The sequence below is a fragment of the Acomys minous genome (genome assembly GCF_964271855.1).
Source record: "Acomys minous genome assembly, contig: scaffold_29, whole genome shotgun sequence".
Classification (NCBI taxonomy): Eukaryota; Metazoa; Chordata; class Mammalia; order Rodentia; family Muridae; genus Acomys; species Acomys minous.
In genome coordinates, this window is record NW_028182176.1 from 1,180,467 (window position 1) to 1,194,683 (window position 14,217).

The window sequence follows — 14,217 nt, forward strand, 5'->3', positions numbered from 1 at the left end:
GCCCAGTTACATACTCAGAATCTGTACTACTGCGCAAATAGGCATGTCTCTTTAGGCAAAAAACTCATTTCTGACAAAGTTGCCCAAATGCATCTCAGAAGTGTGCAACTTGTTCCCTGAGATAGAAAACGTTGAGAAACGTTCGTTTCTGCTAGCGCTGTGCTTCTACACATGTATTTGCTGAACGGTGAAAGCGCACAGTGATGCACTTTTCTCCCAGCAAATACACTGTTTCTAAGGAAATGGGAACACACTGAGGAGACACTTGTGGGAGCTACTGTGACTAAAACTGAGCTTCCCTACGCACAGGGAAGCAAGAGAAATGCTGATTTCATCAAGCCCAGTTACATACTCAGAATATGTACTACTGCGCAAATAGGCATGTCTCTGTAGGCAAAAAACTCATTTCTGACAAAGTTGCCCAAATGCATCTCAGAAGTGTGCAACCTGTTCCCTGAGTTAGAAAACGTCGAGAAACGTTCGTTTCTGCTAGCGCTGTGCTTCTACACATGTATTTGCTGAACGGTGAAAGCGCACAGTAATGCACTTTTCTCCCAGCAAATACACTGTTTCTAAGGAAATGGGAACACACTGAGGAGACACTTGTGGGAGCTACTGTGACTAAAACTGAGCTTCCCTACGCACAGGGAAGCAAGAGAAATGCTGATTTCATCAAGCCCAGTTACATACTCAGAATCTGTACTACTGCGCAAATAGGCATGTCTCTTTAGGCAAAAAACTCATTTCTGACAAAGTTGCCCAAATGCATCTCAGAAGTGTGCAACTTGTTCCCTGAGTTAGAAAACATCGAGAAACGTTCGTTTCTGCTAGCGCTGTGCTTCTATACATGTATTTGCTGAACGGTAAAAGCGCAGAGTAATGCACTTTTCTCCCAGCAAATACACTGTTTCTAAGGAAATGGGAACACACTGTGGAGACACTTGTGGGAGCTACTGTGACTAAAACTGAGCTTCCCTACGCACAGGGAAGCAAGAGAAATGCTGATTTCATCAAGCCCAGTTACATACTCAGAATCTGTACTACTGCGCAAATAGGCATGTCTCTTTAGGCAAAAAACTCATTTCTGACAAAGTTGCCCAAATGCATCTCAGAAGTGTGCAACTTCTTCCCTGAATTAGAAAACGTAGAGAAACGGCCGTTTCTGCTAGCGCTGTGCTTCTACACATGTATTTGCTGAACGGTGAAAGCGCACAGTAATGCACTTTTCTCCCAGCAAATACACTGTTTCTAAGGAAATGGGAACACACTGAGGAGACACTTGTGGGAGCTACTGTGACTAAAACTGAGCTTCCCTACGCACAGGGAAGCAAGAGAAATGCTGATTTCATCAAGCCCAGTTACATACTCAGAATCTGTACTACTGCGCAAATAGACATGTCTCTGTAGGCAAAAAACTGATTTCTGACAAAGTTGCCCAAATGCATCTCAGAAGTGTACAACCTGTTCCCTGAGTTAGAAAACGTCGAGAAACGTTCGTTTCTGCTAGCGCTGTGCTTCTACACATGTATTTGCTGAACGGTGAAAGCGCACAGTAATGCACTTTTCTCCCAGCAAATACACTGTTTCTAAGGAAATGGGAACACACTGAAGAGACACTTGTGGGAGCTACTGTGACTAAAACTGAGCTTCCCTACGCACAGGGAAGCAAGAGAAATGCTGATTTCATCAAGCCCAGTTACATACTCAGAATCTGTACTACTGCGCAAATAGGCATGTCTCTTTAGGCAAAAAACTCATTTCTGACAAAGTTGCCCAAATGCATCTCAGAAGTGTGCAACTTGTTCCCTGAGATAGAAAACGTTGAGAAACGTTCGTTTCTGCTAGCGCTGTGCTTCTACACATGTATTTGCTGAACGGTGAAAGCGCACAGTGATGCACTTTTCTCCCAGCAAATAAACTGTTTCTAAGGAAATGGGAACACACTGAGGAGACACTTGTGGGAGCTACTGTGACTAAAACTGAGCTTCCCTACGCACAGGGAAGCAAGAGAAATGCTGATTTCATCAAGCCCAGTTACATACTCAGAATATGTACTACTGCGCAAATAGGCATGTCTCTGTAGGCAAAAAACTCATTTCGGACAAAGTTGCCCAAATGCATCTCAGAAGTGTGCAACTTGTTCCCTGAGTTAGAAAACGTCGAGAAACGTTCGTTTCTGCTAGCGATGTGCTTCTACACATGTATTTGCTGAACGGTGAAAGCGCACAGTAATGCACTTTTCTCCCAGCAAATACACTGTTTCCAAGGAACTGGGAACACACTGAGGAGACACTTGTGGGAGCTACTGTGACTAAAACTGAGCTTCCCTACGCACAGGGAAGCAAGAGAAATGCTGATTTCATCAAGCCCAGTTACATACTCAGAATCTGTACTACTGCGCAAATAGTCATGTCTCTGTAGGCAAAAAACTCATTTCTGACAAAGTTGCCCAAATGCATCTCAGAAGTGTGCAACTTGTTCCCTGAGTTAGAAACCGTCGAGAAACGGTCGTTTCTGCTAGCGCTGTGCTTCTACACATGTATTTGCTGAACGGTGAAAGCGCACAGTAATGCACTTTTCTCCCAACAAATACACTGTTTCTAAGGAAATGGGAACACACTGAGGAGACACTTGTGGGAGCTACTGTGACTAAAACTGAGCTTCCCTACGCACAGGGAAGCAAGAGAAATGCTGATTTCATCAAGCCCAGTTACATACTCAGAATCTGTACTACTGCGCAAATAGACATGTCTCTGTAGGCAAAAAACTGATTTCTGACAAAGTTGCCCAAATGCATCTCAGAAGTGTGCAACCTGTTCCCTGAGTTAGAAAACGTCGAGAAACGTTCGTTTCTGCTAGCGCTGTGCTTCTACACATGTATTTGCTGAACGGTGAAAGCGCACAGTAATGCACTTTTCTCCCAGCAAATACACTGTTTCTAAGGAAATGGGAACACACTGAGGAGACACTTGTGGGAGCTACTGTGACTAAAACTGAGCTTCCCTACGCACAGGGAAGCAAGAGAAATGCTGATTTCATCAAGCCCAGTTACATACTCAGAATCTGTACTACTGCGCAAATAGGCATGTCTCTTTAGGCAAAAAACTCATTTCTGACAAAGTTGCCCAAATGCATCTCAGAAGTGTGCAACTTGTTCCCTGAGATAGAAAACGTTGAGAAACGTTCGTTTCTGCTAGCGCTGTGCTTCTACACATGTATTTGCTGAACGGTGAAAGCGCACAGTGATGCACTTTTCTCCCAGCAAATACACTGTTTCTAAGGAAATGGGAACACACTGAGGAGACACTTGTGGGAGCTACTGTGACTAAAACTGAGCTTCCCTACGCACAGGGAAGCAAGAGAAATGCTGATTTCATCAAGCCCAGTTACATACTCAGAATATGTACTACTGCGCAAATAGGCATGTCTCTGTAGGCAAAAAACTCATTTCGGACAAAGTTGCCCAAATGCATCTCAGAAGTGTGCAACTTGTTCCCTGAGTTAGAAAACGTCGTGAAACGTTCGTTTCTGCTAGCGATGTGCTTCTACACATGTATTTGCTGAACGGTGAAAGCGCACAGTAATGCACTTTTCTCCCAGCAAATACACTGTTTCCAAGGAACTGGGAACACACTGAGGAGACACTTGTGGGAGCTACTGTGACTAAAACTGACCTTCCCTACGCACAGGGAAGCAAGAGAAATGCTGATTTCATCAAGCCCAGTTACATACTCAGAATCTGTACTACTGCGCAAATAGACATGTCTCTGTAGGCAAAAAACTGATTTCTGACAAAGTTGCCCAAATGCATCTCAGAAGTGTGCAACCTGTTCCCTGAGTTAGAAAACGTCGAGAAACGTTCGTTTCTGCTAGCGCTGTGCTTCTACACATGTATTTGCTGAACGGTGAAAGCGCACAGTAATGCACTTTTCTCCCAGCAAATACACTGTTTCTAAGGAAATGGGAACACACTGAAGAGACACTTGTGGGAGCTACTGTGACTAAAACTGAGCTTCCCTACGCACAGGGAAGCAAGAGAAATGCTGATTTCATCAAGCCCAGTTACATACTCAGAATCTGTACTACTGCGCAAATAGGCATGTCTCTTTAGGCAAAAAACTCATTTCTGACAAAGTTGCCCAAATGCATCTCAGAAGTGTGCAACTTGTTCCCTGAGATAGAAAACGTTGAGAAACGTTCGTTTCTGCTAGCGCTGTGCTTCTACACATGTATTTGCTGAACGGTGAAAGCGCACAGTGATGCACTTTTCTCCCAGCAAATACACTGTTTCTAAGGAAATGGGAACACACTGAGGAGACACTTGTGGGAGCTACTGTGACTAAAACTGAGCTTCCCTACGCACAGGGAAGCAAGAGAAATGCTGATTTCATCAAGCCCAGTTACATACTCAGAATATGTACTACTGCGCAAATAGGCATGTCTCTGTAGGCAAAAAACTCATTTCTGACAAAGTTGCCCAAATGCATCTCAGAAGTGTGCAACCTGTTCCCTGAGTTAGAAAACGTCGAGAAACGTTCGTTTCTGCTAGCGCTGTGCTTCTACACATGTATTTGCTGAACGGTGAAAGCGCACAGTAATGCACTTTTCTCCCAGCAAATACACTGTTTCTAAGGAAATGGGAACACACTGAGGAGACACTTGTGGGAGCTACTGTGACTAAAACTGAGCTTCCCTACGCACAGGGAAGCAAGAGAAATGCTGATTTCATCAAGCCCAGTTACATACTCAGAATCTGTACTACTGCGCAAATAGGCATGTCTCTTTAGGCAAAAAACTCATTTCTGACAAAGTTGCCCAAATGCATCTCAGAAGTGTGCAACTTGTTCCCTGAGTTAGAAAACATCGAGAAACGTTCGTTTCTGCTAGCGCTGTGCTTCTATACATGTATTTGCTGAACGGTAAAAGCGCAGAGTAATGCACTTTTCTCCCAGCAAATACACTGTTTCTAAGGAAATGGGAACACACTGTGGAGACACTTGTGGGAGCTACTGTGACTAAAACTGAGCTTCCCTACGCACAGGGAAGCAAGAGAAATGCTGATTTCATCAAGCCCAGTTACATACTCAGAATCTGTACTACTGCGCAAATAGGCATGTCTCTTTAGGCAAAAAACTCATTTCTGACAAAGTTGCCCAAATGCATCTCAGAAGTGTGCAACTTCTTCCCTGAATTAGAAAACGTAGAGAAACGGCCGTTTCTGCTAGCGCTGTGCTTCTACACATGTATTTGCTGAACGGTGAAAGCGCACAGTAATGCACTTTTCTCCCAGCAAATACACTGTTTCTAAGGAAATGGGAACACACTGAGGAGACACTTGTGGGAGCTACTGTGACTAAAACTGAGCTTCCCTACGCACAGGGAAGCAAGAGAAATGCTGATTTCATCAAGCCCAGTTACATACTCAGAATCTGTACTACTGCGCAAATAGACATGTCTCTGTAGGCAAAAAACTGATTTCTGACAAAGTTGCCCAAATGCATCTCAGAAGTGTACAACCTGTTCCCTGAGTTAGAAAACGTCGAGAAACGTTCGTTTCTGCTAGCGCTGTGCTTCTACACATGTATTTGCTGAACGGTGAAAGCGCACAGTAATGCACTTTTCTCCCAGCAAATACACTGTTTCTAAGGAAATGGGAACACACTGAAGAGACACTTGTGGGAGCTACTGTGACTAAAACTGAGCTTCCCTACGCACAGGGAAGCAAGAGAAATGCTGATTTCATCAAGCCCAGTTACATACTCAGAATCTGTACTACTGCGCAAATAGGCATGTCTCTTTAGGCAAAAAACTCATTTCTGACAAAGTTGCCCAAATGCATCTCAGAAGTGTGCAACTTGTTCCCTGAGATAGAAAACGTTGAGAAACGTTCGTTTCTGCTAGCGCTGTGCTTCTACACATGTATTTGCTGAACGGTGAAAGCGCACAGTGATGCACTTTTCTCCCAGCAAATAAACTGTTTCTAAGGAAATGGGAACACACTGAGGAGACACTTGTGGGAGCTACTGTGACTAAAACTGAGCTTCCCTACGCACAGGGAAGCAAGAGAAATGCTGATTTCATCAAGCCCAGTTACATACTCAGAATATGTACTACTGCGCAAATAGGCATGTCTCTGTAGGCAAAAAACTCATTTCGGACAAAGTTGCCCAAATGCATCTCAGAAGTGTGCAACTTGTTCCCTGAGTTAGAAAACGTCGAGAAACGTTCGTTTCTGCTAGCGATGTGCTTCTACACATGTATTTGCTGAACGGTGAAAGCGCACAGTAATGCACTTTTCTCCCAGCAAATACACTGTTTCCAAGGAACTGGGAACACACTGAGGAGACACTTGTGGGAGCTACTGTGACTAAAACTGAGCTTCCCTACGCACAGGGAAGCAAGAGAAATGCTGATTTCATCAAGCCCAGTTACATACTCAGAATCTGTACTACTGCGCAAATAGTCATGTCTCTGTAGGCAAAAAACTCATTTCTGACAAAGTTGCCCAAATGCATCTCAGAAGTGTGCAACTTGTTCCCTGAGTTAGAAACCGTCGAGAAACGGTCGTTTCTGCTAGCGCTGTGCTTCTACACATGTATTTGCTGAACGGTGAAAGCGCACAGTAATGCACTTTTCTCCCAACAAATACACTGTTTCTAAGGAAATGGGAACACACTGAGGAGACACTTGTGGGAGCTACTGTGACTAAAACTGAGCTTCCCTACGCACAGGGAAGCAAGAGAAATGCTGATTTCATCAAGCCCAGTTACATACTCAGAATCTGTACTACTGCGCAAATAGACATGTCTCTGTAGGCAAAAAACTGATTTCTGACAAAGTTGCCCAAATGCATCTCAGAAGTGTGCAACCTGTTCCCTGAGATAGAAAACGTTGAGAAACGTTCGTTTCTGCTAGCGCTGTGCTTCTACACATGTATTTGCTGAACGGTGAAAGCGCACAGTGATGCACTTTTCTCCCAGCAAATACACTGTTTCTAAGGAAATGGGAACACACTGAGGAGACACTTGTGGGAGCTACTGTGACTAAAACTGAGCTTCCCTACGCACAGGGAAGCAAGAGAAATGCTGATTTCATCAAGCCCAGTTACATACTCAGAATATGTACTACTGCGCAAATAGGCATGTCTCTGTAGGCAAAAAACTCATTTCGGACAAAGTTGCCCAAATGCATCTCAGAAGTGTGCAACTTGTTCCCTGAGTTAGAAAACGTCGTGAAACGTTCGTTTCTGCTAGCGATGTGCTTCTACACATGTATTTGCTGAACGGTGAAAGCGCACAGTAATGCACTTTTCTCCCAGCAAATACACTGTTTCCAAGGAACTGGGAACACACTGAGGAGACACTTGTGGGAGCTACTGTGACTAAAACTGAGCTTCCCTACGCACAGGGAAGCAAGAGAAATGCTGATTTCATCAAGCCCAGTTACATACTCAGAATCTGTACTACTGCGCAAATAGTCATGTCTCTGTAGGCAAAAAACTCATTTCTGACAAAGTTGCCCAAATGCATCTCAGAAGTGTGCAACTTGTTCCCTGAGTTAGAAACCGTCGAGAAACGGTCGTTTCTGCTAGCGCTGTGCTTCTACACATGTATTTGCTGAACGGTGAAAGCGCACAGTAATGCACTTTTCTCCCAGCAAATACACTGTTTCTAAGGAAATGGGAACACACTGAGGAGACACTTGTGGGAGCTACTGTGACTAAAACTGAGCTTCCCTACACACAGGGAAGCAAGAGAAATGCTGATTTCATCAAGCCCAGTTACATACTCAGAATCTGTACTACTGCGCAAATAGACATGTCTCTGTAGGCAAAAAACTGATTTCTGACAAAGTTGCCCAAATGCATCTCAGAAGTGTGCAACCTGTTCCCTGAGTTAGAAAACGTCGAGAAACGTTCGTTTCTGCTAGCGCTGTGCTTCTACACATGTATTTGCTGAACGGTGAAAGCGCACAGTAATGCACTTTTCTCCCAGCAAATACACTGTTTCTAAGGAAATGGGAACACACTGAGGAGACACTTGTGGGAGCTACTGTGACTAAAACTGAGCTTCCCTACGCACAGGGAAGCAAGAGAAATGTTGATTTCATCAAGCCCAGTTACATACTCAGAATCTGTACTACTGCGCAAATAGGCATGTCTCTTTAGGCAAAAAACTCATTTCTGACAAAGTTGCCCAAATGCATCTCAGAAGTGTGCAACTTGTTCCCTGAGATAGAAAACGTTGAGAAACGTTCGTTTCTGCTAGCGCTGTGCTTCTACACATGTATTTGCTGAACGGTGAAAGCGCACAGTGATGCACTTTTCTCCCAGCAAATACACTGTTTCTAAGGAAATGGGAACACACTGAGGAGACACTTGTGGGAGCTACTGTGACTAAAACTGAGCTTCCCTACGCACAGGGAAGCAAGAGAAATGCTGATTTCATCAAGCCCAGTTACATACTCAGAATATGTACTACTGCGCAAATAGGCATGTCTCTGTAGGCAAAAAACTCATTTCGGACAAAGTTGCCCAAATGCATCTCAGAAGTGTGCAACTTGTTCCCTGAGTTAGAAAACGTCGTGAAACGTTCGTTTCTGCTAGCGATGTGCTTCTACACATGTATTTGCTGAACGGTGAAAGCGCACAGTAATGCACTTTTCTCCCAGCAAATACACTGTTTCCAAGGAACTGGGAACACACTGAGGAGACACTTGTGGGAGCTACTGTGACTAAAACTGAGCTTCCCTACGCACAGGGAAGCAAGAGAAATGCTGATTTCATCAAGCCCAGTTACATACTCAGAATCTGTACTACTGCGCAAATAGTCATGTCTCTGTAGGCAAAAAACTCATTTCTGACAAAGTTGCCCAAATGCATCTCAGAAGTGTGCAACTTGTTCCCTGAGTTAGAAACCGTCGAGAAACGGTCGTTTCTGCTAGCGCTCTGCTTCTACACATGTATTTGCTGAACGGTGAAAGCGCACAGTAATGCACTTTTCTCCCAACAAATACACTGTTTCTAAGGAAATGGGAACACACTGAGGAGACACTTGTGGGAGCTACTGTGACTAAAACTGAGCTTCCCTACGCACAGGGAAGCAAGAGAAATGCTGATTTCATCAAGCCCAGTTACATACTCAGAATCTGTACTACTGCGCAAATAGGCATGTCTCTGTCGGCAAAAAACTCATTTTTGAGAATGTTACCCAAATGCATCTCAGAAGTGTCCAACTTGTTCCCTGAGTTAGAAAACGTCGAGAAACGGTCGTTTCTGCTAGTGCTGTGCTTCTACACATGTATTTGCTGAACGGTGAAAGTGCACAGTAATGCACTTTTCTCCCAACAAATACACTGTTTCTAAGGAAATGGGAACACACTGAGGAGACACTTGTGGGAGCTACTGTGACTAAAACTGAGCTTCCCTACGCACCGGGAAGCAAGAGAAATGCTGATTTCAGCAAGCCCAGTTACATACTCAGAATCTGTACTACTGCGCAAATAGGCATGTCTCTTTAGGCAAAAAACTCATTTCTGACAAAGTTGCCCAAATGCATCTCAGAAGTGTGCAACTTGTTCCCTGAGTTAGAAAACGTTGAGAAACGTTCTTTTCTGCCAGCGCTGTGCTTCTACACATGTATTTGCTGAACGGTGAAAGCGCACAGTGATGCACTTTTCTCCCTGCAAATACACTGTTTCTAAGGAAATGGGAACACACTGAGGAGACACTTGTGGGAGCTACTGTGACTAAAACTGAGCTTCCCTACGCACAGGGAAGCAAGAGAAATGCTGATTTCATCAAGCCCAGTTACATACTCAGAATCTGTACTACTGCGCAAATAGGCATGTCTCTGTAGGCAAAAAACTCATTTCTGACAAAGTTGCCCAAATGCATCTCAGAAGTGTGCAACTTCTTCCCTGAGTTAGAAAACGTCGAGAAACGTTCGTTTCTGCTAGCGCTGTGCTTCTACACATGTATTTGCTGAACGGTGAAAGCGCACAGTAATGCACTTTTCTCCCAGCAAATACACTCTTTCTAAGGAAATGGGAACACACTGAGGAGACACTTGTGGGAGCTACTGTGACTAAAACTGAGCTTCCCTACGCACAGGGAAGCAAGAGAAATGCTGATTTCATCAAGCCCAGTTACATACTCAGAATCTGTACTACTGCGCAAATAGGCATGTCTCTTTAGGCAAAAAACTCATTTCTGACAAAGTTGCCCAAATGCATCTCAGAAGTGTGCAACTTGTTCCCTGAGTTAGAAAACGTTGAGAAACGTTCGTTTCTGCTAGCGCTGTGCTTCTACACATGTATTTGCTGAACGGTGAAAGCTCACAGTGATGCACTTTTCTCCCAGCAAATACACTGTTTCTAAGGAAATGGGAACACACTGAGGAGACACTTGTGGGAGCTACTGTGACTAAAACTGAGCTTCCCTACGCACAGGGAAGCAAGAGAAATGCTGATTTCATCAAGCCCACTTACATACTCAGAATATGTACTACTGCGCAAATAGGCATGTCTCTGTAGGCAAAAAACTCATTTCTGACAAAGTTGCCCAAATGCATCTCAGAAGTGTGCAACTTGTTCCCTGAGTTAGAAAACGTCGAGAAACGGTCGTTTCTGCTAGCGCTGTGCTTCTACACATGTATTTGCTGAACGGTGAAAGCGCACAGTAATGCACTTTTCTCCCAGCAAATACACTGTTTCCAAGGAACTGGGAACACACTGAGGAGACACTTGTGGGAGCTACTGTGACTAAAACTGAGCTTCCCTATGCACAGGGAAGCAAGAGAAATGCTGATTTCATCAAGCCCAGTTACATACTCAGAATCTGTACTACTGCGCAAATAGGCATGTCTCTGTAGGCAAAAAACTCATTTCTGACAAAGTTGCCCAAATGCATCTCAGAAGTGTGCAACTTGTTCCCTGAGTTAGAAACCGTCGAGAAACGGTCGTTTCTACTAGCGCTGTGCTTCTACACATGTATTTGCTGAACGGTGAAAGCGCACAGTAATGCACTTTTCTCCCAACAAATACAATGTTTCTAAGGAAATGAGAACACACTGAGGAGACACTTGTGGGAGCTACTGTGACTAAAACTGAGCTTCCCTACGCACAGGGAAGCAAGAGAAATGCGGATTTCATCAAGCCCAGTTACATACTCAGAATCTGTACTACTGCGCAAATAGGCATGTCTCTGTCGGCAAAAAACTCATTTTTGAGAAAGTTACCCAAATGCATCTCAGAAGTGTCCAACTTGTTCCCTGAGTTAGAAAACGTCGAGAAACGGTCGTTTCTGCTAGCGCTCTGCTTCTACACATGTATTTGCTGAACGGTGAAAGTGCACAATAATGCACTTTTCTCCCAGCAAATACACTGTTTCTAAGGAAATGGGAACACACTGAGGAGACACTTGTGGGAGCTACTGTGACTAAAACTGAGCTTCCCTACGCACCGGGAAGCAAGAGAAATGCTGATTTCATCAAGCCCAGTTACATACTCAGAATCTGTACTACTGCGCAAATAGGCATGTCTCTTTAGGCAAAAAACTCATTTCTGACAAAGTTGCCCAAATGCATCTCGAAGTGTGCAACTTGTTCCCTGAGTTAGAAAACGTTGAGAAACGTTCGTTTCTGCTAGCGCTGTGCTTCTACACATGTATTTGCTGAACGGTGAAAGCGCACAGTGATGCACTTTTCTCCCAGCAAATACAGTGTTTCTAAGGAAATGGGAACACACTGAGGAGACACTTGTGGGAGCTACTGTAACTAAAACTGAGCTTCCCTATGCACTGGGAAGGAAGAGAAATGCTGATTTCATCAAGCCCAGTTACATACTCAGAATCTGTACTACTGCACAAATAGGCATGTCTCTGTAGGCAAAAAACTCATTTCTGACAAAGTTGCCCAAATGCATGTCAGAAGTGTGCAACTTGTTTCCTGAGTTAGAAAACGTCGAGAAACGGTAGTTTCTGCTAGCGCTATGCTTCTACACATGTATTTGCTGAACGGTGAAAGCGCACAGTAATGCACTTTTCTCCCAGCAAATACACTGTTTCTAAGGAAATGGGAACACACTGAGGAGACACTTGTGGGAGCTACTGTGACTAAAACTGAGCTTCCCTACGCACAGGGAAGCAAGAGAACTGCTGATTTCATCAAGCCCAGTTACATACTCAGAATCTGTACTACTGCGCAAATAGGCATGTCTCTGTAGGCAAAAAACTCATTTCTGACAAAGTTGCCCAAATGCATCTCAGAAGTGTGCAACTTGTTCCCTGAGATAGAAAACGTCGAGAAACGGTCGTTTCAGCTAGCGCTGTGCTTCTACACATGTATTTGCTGAACGGTGAAAGCGCACAGTAATGCACTTTTCTCCCAGCAAATACACTGTTTCTAAGGAAATGGGAACACACTGAGGAGACACTTGTGGGAGCTACTGTGACTAAAACTGAGCTTCCCTACGCACAGGGAAGCAAGAGAAATGCTGATTTCATCAAGCCCAGTTACATACTCAGAATCTGTACTACTGCGCAAATAGGCATGTCTCTGTAGCCAAAAAACTCATTTCTGACAAAGTTGCCCAAATGCATCTCAGAAGTGTTCAACTTGTTCCCTGAGTTAGAAAACATCGAGAAACGTTCGTTTCTGCTAGCGCTGTGCTTCTACACATGTATTTCCTGAACGGTGAAAGCGCACAGTAATGCACTTTTCTCCCAGCAAATACACTGTTTCCAAGGAACTGGGAACACACTGAGGAGACACTTGTGGGAGCTACTGTGACTAAAACTGAGCTTCCCTACGCACCGGGAAGCAAGAGAAATGCTGATTTCATCAAGCCCAGTTACATACTCAGAATATGTACTACTGCGCAAATAGGCATGTCTCTTTAGGCAAAAAACTCATTTCTGACAAAGTTGCCCAAATGCATCTCAGAAGTGTGCAACTTGTTCCCTGAGTTAGAAAACGTCGAGAAACGTTCGTTTCTGCTAGCGCTGTGCTTCTACACATGTATTTGCTGAACGGTGAAAGCGCACAGTAATGCACTTTTCTCCCAGCAAATACACTGTTTCTAAGGAAATGGGAACACACTGAGGAGACATTTGTGGGAGCTACTGTGACAAAAACTGAGCTTCCCTACGCACAGGGAAGCAAGAGAAATGCTGATTTCATCAAGCCCAGTTACATACTCAGAATCTGTACTACTGCGCAAATAGGCATGTCTCTGTAGGCAAAAAACTCATTTCTGACAAAGTTGCCCAAATGCATCTCAGAAGTGTGCAACTTCTTCCCTGAGTTAGAAAACGTCGAGAAACGTTCGTTTCTGCTAGCGCTGTGCTTCTACACATGTATTTGCTGAACGGTGAAAGCGCACAGTAATGCACTTTTCTCCCAGCAAATACACTGTTTCTAAGGAAATGGGAACACACTGAGGAGACACTTGTGGGAGCTACTGTGACTAAAACTGAGCTTCCCTACGCACAGGGAAGCAAGAGAAATGCTGATTTCATCAAGCCCAGTTACATACTCAGAATATGTACTACTGCGCAAATAGGCATGTCTCTTTAGGCAAAAAACTCATTTCTGACAAAGTTGCCCAAATGCATCTCAGAAGTGTGCAACTTGTTCCCTGAGTTAGAAAACGTTGAGAAACGTTCGTTTCTGCTAGCGATGTGCTTCTACACATGTATTTGCTGAACGGTGAAAGCGCACGGTGATGCACTTTTCTCCCAGCAAATACACTGTTTCTAAGGAAATGGGAACACACTGAGGAGACACTTGTGGGAGCTACTGTGACTAAAACTGAGCTTCCCTACGCACAGGGAAGCAAGAGAAATGCTGATTTCATCAAGCCCAGTTACATACTCAGAATCTGTACTACTGCGCAAATAGGCATGTCTCTGTAGGCAAAAAACTCATTTCTGACAAAGTTGCCCAAATGCATGTCAGAAGTGTGCAACTTGTTCCCTGAGTTAGAAAACGTCGAGAAACGTTCGTTTCTGCTAGCGATGTGCTTCTACACATGTATTTGCTGAACGGTGAAAGCGCACAGTAATGCACTTTTCTCCCAGCAAATACACTGTTTCCAAGGAACTGGGAACACACTGAGGAGACACTTGTGGGAGCTACTGTGACTAATAGTGAGCTTCCCTACGCACAGGGAAGCAAGAGAAATGCTGATTTCATCAAGCCCAGTTACATACTCAGAATC